Genomic DNA, 13441 nt, shown 5'->3' with positions numbered 1-13441 from the left:
AAAGCCCATCTTCCTCCAACCTCACTTTTCCAGGCACAGGATGTTTAAAATCCCCAGACTGTAAGAAAGGCGTGCTGTCGCCCCTTTCAGAGTGTTACTCTGATGGCTGAGGGTCCCTTTCAGGTCTCTTCTCCCTAGTAAAGAGCTGCTGCTTGTGAAGGTTGCAGATTCTTTCTCAGTATGTCTCTCTTTTCAGCTTCCTCACTTTCTTTGCATTTGGTGCCAAAGCCTGGGAGACAGTTTCGAGTGGTGGGAATGACCTTCTTGGGTTACTGCATGGCAATCCTCACATGGTCAATGGTGCACCCCCATGGGGTCTCCAGTCTGGGCTTGATATGGAGGCACTAAGGCCAAGAGACACCTAAGTCCCCACAAGGGGTGAAGCCAGTGCCCACCTCTATCCCCAAAATTGCCTGATCTCTCTCTGAACCCCTCTCTCTCTCCCTCTTACCTTTCCCACCTCACTACCCTCTACATGACTCTAACACTACTATATTTTCTGCCACACTACTCTGGGGCCTGGCCTTTTGACCATACATATGGCCCTGACTTCCCCTTCCACTGTGACCTCCTGCAGGGCCCTCTGATGATTCCACTCTACACACTCACCACCAGCACCAATTTCTACAAGGACACATAAAATCTAGTCTCTCCATCTGGCACCCCATGGCATTTCGGTGTGTTGGTCTCTGGTCATTCATGCCTTTGTCATTCTTATTTCTCCATCTCACCTTTCAGCCATTTGGCCCCTGTTGAGTCTAGCCCCAGGCTACCTCGTTTAGAAATGTCTACCTAAGGCCTAAGGTTCATTTTTCTGGTTTTGTAAATTTTCTCTGGGAGATGCCCTATGAAATCTTCCTAACCTTAGCCATGGGTAGTACCCACTTAAAGACTTCCTCTGACTCACCCCTGGTATGTCTTTTATACAATCTGACGAAATTGGACCTAAAGGACAATCTAAAATGAAAAATCTTGATCCATTTCTTAAAATTTGACTTCAATACAAATTAGATAATTCCTTTAAATGTCCCAAATTTAAAACTTTTAATCCCACTGTCCTCCAAGACCTTGACAATGTTATTGTGAGAAACTGCAAATGGTAAGAGGTCACTTATACTCACACTTTCTTTTATCTCAAGTCCCAACCCTCCCTTTGTTCAAACTCCTGGAGCTTGTAGGTTTGATGCCAGCTCTCTGCTGTTACCTGAAAAGCAGTTTTTCCCAGGTTCACTCTCTGGCCCTGAATGGAGGCTGGAGTCTTCCTCCCCACCGTTTCCACTGTCTCTCTCCTTTTTTCACTGCTTTCCCACCCTTTCCTTTGATGTCCCGACCAGAGACCATCTTCCATGGCTGGATTTCCACCCAACACCTTGCCATCCACAGCTACATCACCATTAAAAACCTCCTCCTCTGACTTCAACCCAGCTCTATGTCATCCTTTCCTTTTTACTAATTTCACAAGATATAAGTAGTGTGTAACTTTTAAACTTTTCTCTAAATCTGTATCAGCCATAGTGGAGGTTACTTTCACCCCTCCTACTCCATTTCCAGAGCCTCTGTCTCCTCTCCTGGACTGGCCATCCATGTGAGGACAACAGAGACAGAAATGGACAGGGAGAAAGGGAAAGAAAAGTCCTTCCTAAGTCATATTGTCAGTTCTCGCTGCACCCTGAGTGACTCACATGGTCCCAGGGCTAGAAATATAAAATCAATTAGAAATCACAATGACATAAGGCCTGATAGAGTAATAATGTCTCCATTTTATGAATCAGTGGCCGTTTTATCCTCAGGGCTCACAGGGAATTTCCTCTACCCCAGCGTATCTCCAATCACCATCCACTACTGGGCAATCCTCCCTCAAGGTCCTCTCTTTGTGAGTCCTCTTCACATGCAGAGCTGTGATCTCACTTTCTCATTTCCTTGAAATCCTAGCATTAGGTCTTGGCTCTCTCTCATCCCTGGGGACTGGGTCCCCTAGGATTGTGGGCCCCTGGTGACAGAAATATCCCTCCTGGGAGTCCCATCTCTACTCTTTCCTGAGGGATCGATATCTCAGGGACACCCATCATATCCTCTCCTCAGTTCAGGACTCATCATGGAGATTGGACCATCCCATATTCCTTCAGACTCCCCATTGGGATGTCTCCTGGTCAACCTTAGGACCCTTCACCCAAAACCTGATCTTAAGCCCCAAAAGATCATTTTTCTCTGTAATCAGACCTGGCCCCAATATCCATTAGACAATGCCTCCAAATGGCCACCTAATGGCACTTTTGATCCCAATATTTTAAGGGATTTATACAATTTCTGTGAGTGAGCTGGTAAATGGAAGGAAATAGCCTATGTCCATTCCTTTTCCTATCTCTGCATCAAACCCTCCTTCTTGTACTTCTTGTTCCCCTGTGCAGGTTCCATTAGCCTCTAAACCAGCCTCTAAACCAACCAAATCCTCACCTGAGTCTCCTCCTTCCCATGTAAGCAGACTTCCTTGCACTGCTTACCATGCCTGTTTCTTCCTATCTTCCTGAGGGACTTTCCCGCTCCTTGCCAACTCTTGCCTCAAGGCAATTCTGGCTCTGGGGGACCTCATGCTACTTCCCTGTGGGCCGAGACCAAGCCCAGGATTTATTCAGGTAAGCCCTATGTTGGGGGAGTCCTGATTGATTATGGCATCTGATGACCGCTTCTCTTCTCCACACTGTCTAATGCTCCTTCTGCCTGAGACAGTGACCCAAGAGTGGAGGTTTCATGTTGCTGAAAGTGTGCCAGTACCAGTCAATGGGAGCGACCTAGAGACACAGGTGATTGCTAGTTCCTCTGGCGTGTGTCATGCCTCCAGGCTCTGTCTTCCTCTCCCTTATTTAACATGTCAGGACACCTTTTCTGCTTCCTCCATGGTCTCAACATGTGTCCTTTTTCTCTGTCTGCCTTCCCCTCCATGGGCTTACTGGGACTGTGGCCTCCCACGAAAGACTTGTAGCATGGTACCTTATGATTTAAGTTATTCCCAGTAGTTTGTCAGCCCCCTCAGTCTAAAGCAATTTTAAATCAACTGCTAGGCACCAGTGAGGCAAAAGTGCTTACAATAAAACTGCAGTTGCCACACTCATGTCCTAATGTTGCCCCCACAAGAGGAGGAGGGAAAACAAACAGCTGCTCTCATGCACAGTTTTGCCAGCCACTGGGCACAGTAGGAATGCCTGCCATAGCTAAGAGAATCCATAAAGAGGACCCAACATACATCCTAGGCCACTAGCTGCACATGACAGTGCCTGTGGCCTGCCGCCACTTCCCCTAGAAAAAAATGCATGAAGGCACGAGTACACAGGAAGGGGGTGGGGACAATAGGCCACAGAATCAGGCCTAGGCAGACAGGGTCACTTCTCCTGTGTGTACGTGTAGGGGACGATGCCTTGCTCAAGCCCTGCTCCAGCCCTATCTCACATCTTGGGCCACCAGACCCAACCCTTGTAAGTCAATTGTTAGCTCAAGGTTATAGTCTCAGGAACAGCAAAATGGGCATTACTATGGTCTCTAAACTTCTCATTTTCATCTCTGAAACCACCCAGATTGGCTCCATACTTTCTATTTAGATACTCAAATGCTGGCCATTCTTTGTAAGCCACAGGATGAACATGGGGAAGGAAGACCAAAAAAGCCCCTTATCAGTGACAAGGCCCACCCCTACTGCTCCACCCTCTGCTCTACCTTCTTAGTCACCCTAATATTCAGAACCTCCTAATGGGTGTTTCCCCCTTCAACAGGTAATGGTAGAAAGAGGGCAAGTCTATGTCCCCTTCCAGTTATCAGATCTAAGGGAAATTAAAAAACATCTGGACAGCTACACTGATGCCCAGACAATGCATCCAAGCTTTTATCTCTGTGATCCAAACCTTAGAATTGACATAAAAGGATATTATGCTTCTACTAGATCAGACACTTTTCTCATTAGAAAAGCAATGGGTTCTGGCCCAGGCCACTTAGGTTGGAAATGATTACCATTTATAATGAGCCCCAATTCCTGTGGCAACTAGAAATGTGGGGAGCACAGGCATTCCCCTTTACAGATCCACACTAAAAGGGGCTGATGATATGGCTTAAGAAGTAGAGTTCCGCTTTGCAGACATAAAGTCCTGAGTTCAAGTCCCATTGCAGATAAACAGGTAAAAAAAGTATTTGAGGATGAGGGCATAGTTCAGTCAGAGAGTGTCTGCCTAGCATGTGCAAGGCCCTGGGTTCAATTCCCCAGAATTACTAAATAAAAAGCAGAAAAAAAGGTAAGGAAAATAAATGCAGTTAATGTCACTTCAGCCATCTCATAGTGGAAAGGCTAAAAAGGGCCAAAGTCAATCTTCTAACCTATTTCCTGGTAATTGTAGTACAGCAACACCCTGAAGAAAACTCTTACCTTTCTACAGCATTTTAAGGATGCTATCAGGAAGCATACCATAGTGGACTCAGAGTCACAGGTGAGAGAGGTTCTCCTCAAAGATAAATTTCTAACTCTGCTCCAGATATTCATAAAAATCTCAAAGTCTGTGGATGAAAGAATGTCTGTATGTCTGTATGAGCAGGAACTTACTAACAGGAGAGAAAAAGATAAGAGACATCATGATCTCATTGCTGCTTTCAGAGAGGGCCCCACTCAACTGGGGCTTGCATCCTGAACTTGTTACCATGGTGGACAGGAGGGGCACTTCTGCAGAGAATGCTTAAGGGGGGACAGCCCAGGAGTTAGCCCCACCCACAACCAGAACCCTGCCCTCTCTGAAAAGGTAATCACTGGAGTTCTAAGTGCCACTGTCACCAGATGGAAGGCAAATTTCTACCTCCTATGGATTGATGGGTCCCGGCCTACTGTCCACACTCCACTTCCTGGAATCAATGTTGAGGAGCCTCGGTGTAGGCATAATGGCAGAAAAGCTAACCGTCATTTTCCTGCTAGACAGTGGAGTTTGTTTCTTTGTCTTTCCTTTCTCTCCCGGTACCCAATCCAATGACAAAAGTTATCATTGGGGCAAATCTGGCCAGCCCCTAGAGCACTAGTTTACCTGGCCTCTGGCCTGCTCTTGGGGAGAACTTCTCTTCTGTCAATATTTCCTCATAGTTCCTAAAACTCCAGTGCCCCTGCTTGGATGGGGCACTAAAAGCTCAAATTCTTCCCCCCACACACACACCAGGCAGCTATCTCTGCTGCCCCCTCCTTCAGGAACCAATAGATCTCACAGTGTGGATTGATGGGATGACTGTAGGATGAGCCTGGATGGGCCTCTTTATTCAAATAAAACTCAAAGACTCTCACAGTTTCCACACCAAAAACAATAACCCTCAAGCCTGAGGGCCATGAGGGCTTATGCCTATCATAAATTCCTTAAAAAAAAACAAGGGATACTAATTAGTTACTCCAACACCAAATAAATTTTAAAAAAATTTAAAATCCTTATAAAAGTTAATTTTAAAATACAAGTTACAAAGTAAACCACTGGGAAGGATATAGATAAGTATTGAATGTATTTTTTGAGAAGTTAAAGGAAAAAGGAATGGTTTTTTGGATGAGAAAGGTTTTTGTAAAGAAGGGTTTGTCCTAAAGATTGTTTCAAGTAGGAAGGATAAGGACAAGCCATGAAAGGGTTTAGTATGTTGTATGAAGGTCTGCGTAAGTGTATAATAAAAAGCTTCAGTGTGTGATAAAGTTAAAGTTGAGTATAATCTAAGAGTTGCCTAAAAGATTTTTAGGATCATGTCAAACTAAAATCTAATTCTCTATGTCTATAAAATGACAAGGTTATCTTAATATTGTTCTGCTTTGAGTAATATCTACAAAGAACTGTTAAAGAGAAAGATTTTTATCAAAGAAATTATTTATGTTTTCTGCTGATCTTGTCAAGCTTTAAGTACTACTAAATCTGAATTCATTTACATATTTGCTCATGTGTCTTAAATGACCACCTTGTAACAGTGTTGTGTCTATACTTTATCTAAGTATGGTTCAAATATTTATGAAGTTAAAAATGTAAATTTATATAAAATAATGAGCTAGAGCTCTCTTTTATCCAAGAGTGTTACAGTTAACCTAAATCCTGACAGTCAACACCTGCCTCCCACAGGTCACCTACCTAGGTGTGGTCTTAAAGGTACAGACTCACTCCCTGAGTCATGATGGAATCGACCCAATCCTCCATTTCTCTATCACCCATACCATAAAGCAGCTTAGAGCTTTCTTGGGAGTTACAGGGTTTTGCAGAATCTGGATCCCTAGATATGCAGCCCTTTGCCGACACCTTTTTATCCTCATTCTAATATTTCTATTTGGGTCTTACATAATAATGCTCTCAAGACTGTTTCCCTCCCCAATAAAGGTGCAAACAAAACCAGTTCACCCGAGAAAGCCTGCAAATCCCTGGGCAATGAGAACCCCCCCGCCCCACCCCAGCACCAGACCACCCCCCGAAGCCCTTCCTTCTTGAGTTCCTTTGAAATAATGTATGGCTGCCCATTTCTCTTAGGAAACTTGCCTCCAATAGACCCTGCTCCTCTGGCTGACTATCTACCTTATCTTAACCTTGTCAGGGAACTTCTCAGAGAGCATGCAGACCAGATCCTGCCCCACCCTATAACAATTTCTGTTAAACCAGGGGATTTTGTTTTCCTAAAGGATCTTCAATCTTGTCCATTGGGACTTCGGTGGACCAGCCCTCATCTGGTCATTCTCACAACACCCACTGCTGTGAAGTTCAATGGGATCCCCCAGTGGCAGCACCTCTTAAAGAATGAGCACTTGGAATCCTCTAGGGAACAACATTTCACAGTGGTTCTCCTGGCCAATGCCCATCCTAATGCCTATGTTCTTGCTCTCCTATTCTTTAGCTTCCATCCTTGTATCATACTGCATGTCTGCTATTGCTAATCAAAAGTTTAACCAGTTGTAACTGCAGGGATATCAGCCTCTCCAAAACCATCTGGAGGACTGATGTGAGGGCCCCTACCAGGACACCACAGGAGTCTGAGGATCTTGCCCCATACAACATCCCCTGCCTGCAGGAAACAGCTAAGAGGCCAATGCTTTGCCCCAATTCCTAATCCTCAGCCCCTACCCTCATCATTATTAAAGAAAAAAATAGGGGAATGATAGAGTAATAATGTCACCATTTTGTGAATCGGTGGCCATTTTATCCTCAGGCCTCACTTCTTTGCAAATGCGTGTGTTTAAACCTCCTTAGGATGATTCTTATTAAATAGTTAATGTAAAAAATGAAAGGCTCCTGTTCTTCCCCACCTCTTCTGCTGCTACTTTTAAGAAAAACCAGTTTTTCAAACGTTATGTTAATTAGGTCTAACTAAATGATAGGCATAATTTTATGGACAGTAATCTTAACCTGTTTCATTTTGTCATAAGTAATTTACATTTAATTTTTTATAATTAGATCTATTAACAAATGGTGTCTTTATAAGTTACTTATTGTATACAAAAACAGTTTAAAATTGCCTTTATATATGGATAAATATAGTAAAAATATAAGACTAACTAAAAATTTTTATTTAAATTTAAAATTCTTGTAAAAGTTATTTTTAAATACAAGTTCCAAAGTCAACAAATAGAAGGGATATAGATAGATTTTGAGTGTATTTTTGGGAAAAAGTTAAAGGGAAAAAAGAGTGCTTTTGGATGAGAAAGGATTGTGTAAAGAAGGGTTTGTCTTAAAGATTGTTCCAAATGTGGACAGGAGAGGTAAGTACAAACCATCAGAGTGCTCAGAATGTTATATAAAGGTTCTGAGTAAGACTTAAAAGTGTATAATAAAAGCTTCAGTAAATGAAAAAATTAAAGTTCACTATAATCCAAGAGTAGCCTAAAAGATTTTCTAGGGTCATGTCAAACTAAAATCTAACTCTCTATGACCCTAAAATAATAATGCTGTCTTAATATTGTTCTGCTCTGAGTAGCATCTACAAAAAGCTGGTATATGGAAAGATTTTATTAAAGTACCTACTTATGTTTTCTGTTGATCTTGTCAAGCTTTTATGTACTACTAAATCAGAGTTCATTTACATATTTCCTCATGCAAAGGTCTCTTAAATGATCACCTTATACCTGTGTTCTGTGTCTAGACTTTATCTCAATATTGTACAGACATTTGCAATGTTAAAAGAGTAAGTTTATGTAAAATGATGAGCTAAAGCTCTCTTACTCAAAAGCGTTATACGTTTTTTTATTCATTTATTCATATGTTCATACATTGTTTGGGCCATTTCTCCCCCCATTCCCCACCCACTCTCTCTCCCTCAAACCGCCCTCGTTTCCAGGCAGAACCTGTTCTACCCTTTTCTTCAATTGTGTTGAAGAGAAGACATAAGCAATAATAAGAAAGACAAAGCATTTTTGCTAGTTGAGATAAGGACACCTGTAAAGAGAGATTCCAAGCATTTCTTCCATGCACAAGTGTGTTACAACCCAAATTGATTCATGTCTTCCTGACCTTTTCACTAGTTCCTGATCTATTTAGTAACCTGAACTTCCCATATTGACCTCTGTCACTTTAAGGTTTCTGTATTAGTTCCTCTGCAGTGGGGACATCAAACACTTTCATGTTTTGGATTTCCTACCTATCCCCATACCTCCCATATGTGCTCTCCCCTTAGCATATGACCCAAATCCAACAACACTGCTGTACAAAAGCTTTACATTTAACTGACCAGCTAAAGTTCTTTATCCCAGAGCATTACATCTAAACTCTTGACATATAAAATGGTTAATAACCCTCTTGGCAGGTGTGCTGTTTGTAAACAGTAACAGTCAGGAAAACCTTGCCATTTGGGCAATCCTGCTACTTAAAACCTGGACTATGTAGATCTTAGTCAAATAAGTGTTACTGTAAGTGCATGAAATGTACTTATACATTAGAAAATAAGACTTTGTTCCCCCTAATTGTAAGAAATTTAAACTTAATGAAGCTAGACTTTGCAAGTTTGTGTCGTTGTGTTCCTAATTTTGATAAGGAGCATGTAGTGTTGCGGTTTTAATGCTGTCAGTCATACTTATTTTACTAAAAATGCAGTCTGCAATGGAAATAACTGTATGTTCTAATAGTTCCCAAACTATTTTTCAGCATTTTAATGATGTCTCTTCTAAGTCTTTTCATTTTCATTCTGGATCCTTCTTTAGAGTGGTTGCAATTAAACCCCCAAAATAATTTTACCTAGTACCTAGTTTTCAATTAGGTCAGACTTCTAGATACTTGCTTTTGTTGGCTTTTTTCAAAACTTTTAACTGTTGTCTGTTGAAATTCTTTAGTTGTCAGGATATCATCTATAGTGTAGACAGAACTAAAAATGGATGCCTAATAAGCACAATTCTTCTAAACCTCTTTTGTTGCTTAAAATTGGACCAAATGGGTCTTAATTGGCACTGATTCCCATATGTCCTGTCTGAAGCTTCCCCTCCAATGCCAAGAACATCCAGGAAAATGTATTCCTACACAGAGTGACTCTCATTAACCAAAGTGGTTAATTGACAAAATCTTTGGAGGAGACTTTTCAGAGACAGTTTGGAGTCAAGAGGAGAAAAGCTTTCAAAATCTGCATGGACTCACCTGTGCTAGAACTCTCAAAAGTTACTAAAGCCAAAAGGTTTTAAAGAAGTGATCTTACACAGGGCTCCTGTATGTTCAATCCATTGCAGGCACCTCTGACAGAAGGCAAACTCATATTTTTGGCCAAGGCCTTCTATTTAAGTAAAAAACAAATTATTTTTGCTGGCTCCAAACTTAACTTTTTACTAGTCCATGCTCATGGTATTATTTCCCCTTAGGCCATCTATATAACTGGGAGCACTCTGACTTTTTCTTCCTCTGTATTCTGTTTAATAAAGGTGTTTGTAGTTTTAGACTTAAACTGCTTTTATAGAATACCCTCCAGATAACAACTCTGGAACCTCTCCCACAACAAACACTGAGGTAATGACCAATCAGGCCACACCTGTGGTTGGAACCATTTACTGCACATACCTTTGTCCCCTGCTGTCAGTTCTTTTGTCTACTTAAACCTACAGCAAATGTCTGTACCCAAAGGTCCCTTGGTTTTCCTTATGCTGATAACCATTAGCTTATGTGTATTTAACTGCATGTCTCACTTTATTTCCTGAAAACAACATTCCTTTATACAGGTTGCCACTTAAAACCATGTCCATAAATGCCATTTTTATGTCAAAGCTGCTTTTATTTCAGCCAGTCCAGGATCATTTATGATGTCATTAAAGGATTTTGGAAACTGGATGCCAATCTCTGACAATGAACAATAGACAGCTGGAACAGTGGTCTTCCCAGGCTAAATGAATAGAATGGATCTTCCCTCTACTAGGACCTCTTATTTTTTCTCAGTTTGATCCTGCGTTCAAAACAGGAGGGGATTAGATCTCCTCACTTTGCCTCTTCCCAGGAGAGGATTGTTGTTTCTTCACCAATAAGTGTGGCATAGTTAGGGATGGTGTTAAGAAAACTCAGGGATAGGCCAACAGCTAACATCCTTACAGCCTACTAATATTCTTTCTTCCTTATACCCATGGATCATCCCACTGGTGTTCCCTCTCTTCCTTGTTTGTTTGGCTGTCATGTTCCTACCATGCCTCATTAATATCCTCCAAAAATTTGTACCGGAATGTATTACTGCCATTTCTTCAGCTACCACAGGGGAGCAGTTCAAGGCCATCATGCTTCTACAAACTCTCCAGGCTCAATAATCACCACATCACCCCCAACCCCTAGCCAGCAGGAAGTATCCAGGAGACAGGGGGTGCCCCTATGCCACTTATGTATGTGTATATATATATGTATATATATGTGTGTGTGTGTGTGTGTGTGTGTGTGTGTGTGTGTGTGTGTGTGTATGTCAAAGAGCCTGGAATGTTAGAATGTTATGAAACACTGAAACAATGCAAATGCTGGAATGTCAAGAAAACAACACCCACAGTTGCCCAACCCTACTGACCTTCCCGCTAAAGTCCAACACCTCTCCCATCCTCTTTCCCAACCACCTAATACCCTCTCCAACCTCCCTGTTCCCACCACAGGATGTTTAAAATCCCCAGCCTACAAGAAATACATGCTGTTGCCCCCTCAGAGTGTTACTCTGATGGCCAAGGGCTCCTCTCAATTCTCCTCTCCCTAATAAAGACCTGCTGCTTGTGAAGATCACAGATTCTTTCTCAGTATGTCTCTCTTTTCAGCTTCTTCACTTTCCTTTCAAATTCACTTGACAAATATATCAATATTTTCAACATTTATTGTACTCCAGGCAATGTTTACTACATATATCCCTTCCTCTTAAGCCCATAAGTAATATTATCTCATATGTACTATCATATCCATAACACAGACAGGAGCATGAGAATAATGATATATAAGTACAAATGATTGAGAACACAAAGTAATAAAGGCCAAATCTTTTGATAAAATTTAATGCCTCCATTTCTATTAATTCAAAGGAACTTCAGAGCTATTTAGAAAAAATAACTTCAAGTTTTAAAATAATTATATTGTTTACATATTAATTATATTCACATATGGGACTCATGGAAAACCCTTATCAGAACAGCTCTGATAATGAAGATAATAATTAGTGAGCTTTTAACAAGAGAAAGATAACTGAGGAAAGAATTTTAAAAAGGAAAGGAACGTGATGAATAAGCATTTTTTTCTAATTAACTAACATAATTTTAATTTATATGAGATTATTTACATCTTTACATTCTAATAAATAAAGCATCAGGATAAATATTAATACCTTCTATAAAATTCATGAAAAGAAAACATACATAATTAATATAACAAGGTCTGGCTACATAATCCCATCATTCATAATACATTTTAATTAAATTGTATTAATGTTTCATAGTGTAGAGTTTATAATTGTTCTTTACTGAACTCAAAGTATCAGATAATTAAGTAAATTTCTAAAAATCCCACTACACAGTTATAAATAAAATTTTGTTTATAGCTTGCAAGTACCAATTTAAATTAGTGCATAGATAGTAAATTCATTATTTCTGTCTGAATTTTCTTCTGGACAGTGATCCAATAGATGGACCATACAACAATTTGAGTCATTATTAGGGAACCTTAATTCATCAGATTTTATCAGTTCTAAACTGTGCTTAGATTAGTACTGTTTTAAGATTATATTTTATATATTTGTTTTATATCTACAAATGTGCATTTTACCTTTTAAATAGCATGCCAATCCAGGCACAGTTATATTTAATTATTTTACCAACTTGTTCATCTTTTAAAATGCTTGAGAGATAAACCTAAATAATTTGTTATATTTTGTACTGTTAAGAGTGCTCTGTTTTTAGTTTTTTTATTTAAACTATTAAGATAATAGGCTTCATCAGAGCCTTTATCAGGTATTTCATATATGTCAATGTGATTTCCTATTTCCCTAAACAATTTATGAGAAGGTGGCAAGTTTAAAGGCCTTGTCTTTTTTGCACATTTTGCTCTAGGTTCCTATTGATTCTCTCCTGGGAAATGTTTTCCAACTTTGGCTCCACATTAGCACCAGTGGGAGGAGCATTTTACACTGCAGGTTGCCAGCCAGCCCTGGAAGGCTGAATTAGGTCAGAATTGGCATGTCTCAGGGCCATGCAATAGGGTTTGCTAAAGCTCTGTGCATAATTTCTGTGAGTAGCTGATGTTGAGAAATCTTAATTTAAAGGTGTACGAATCTTTCGATAAATTGTAAGTTCAACACATTGTCATGACCTATGTGTATCAACACGGAATTTAGAGAATCTGGGTTTATGAATAAATTTTTAACTCTCCAGGGTTATTCAATATAATTTTTCAAGTAAAGCAGTGATATTAGAGAATTGTTTAATATTGCCATTTCCTGCTTATCTGATTAAGGAATTTTGTTAAAAAAATGAAGATGAAATAAGAAACTTAAGATTCATAAATTCTTTATTTTTTTTCAGTTTTGGGGGTATTTGAACTCAGGCTATTGTACTTCCTAGGGGATCTACCACTTGAGCCATGACTCCACACATTTTTAGTTCAGGTTATTTTTAAAATAGTGTACATTTACCCTGGCTGACATCCAGCCTAATCCTTCCTATGATCTCCACTTCCTGAACAACTAGGATTGCAGACCTGAGCCACCACCCTGAAAGTCTTTCTTAAGTACACATGCTAGATTCAACATGTGAAGATATACTTCAATTAACCATGAATTTTCATACAATCCATTGAGTGTGCTATGCTGGTTGAAAGTTTAAGGTGTTAAATTGCAATTATGGAGAAAATGGACTTACACTGCATCTTCTCTGTTTTTCATCACAGTAAGTAAAGGATATACATACCCACTTATCTAAACATAGCTGGCTAGCTAGCTAGATAAGAGTAGTGAAGAAGAAAGAAAGCTCCATATATTTTTTTCATCCTAATTG

This window comes from Castor canadensis, chromosome 1, assembly GCF_047511655.1.
Source record: "Castor canadensis chromosome 1, mCasCan1.hap1v2, whole genome shotgun sequence".
Taxonomy (NCBI): Eukaryota; Metazoa; Chordata; class Mammalia; order Rodentia; family Castoridae; genus Castor; species Castor canadensis.
This window is presented reverse-complemented; position numbering follows the sequence as displayed.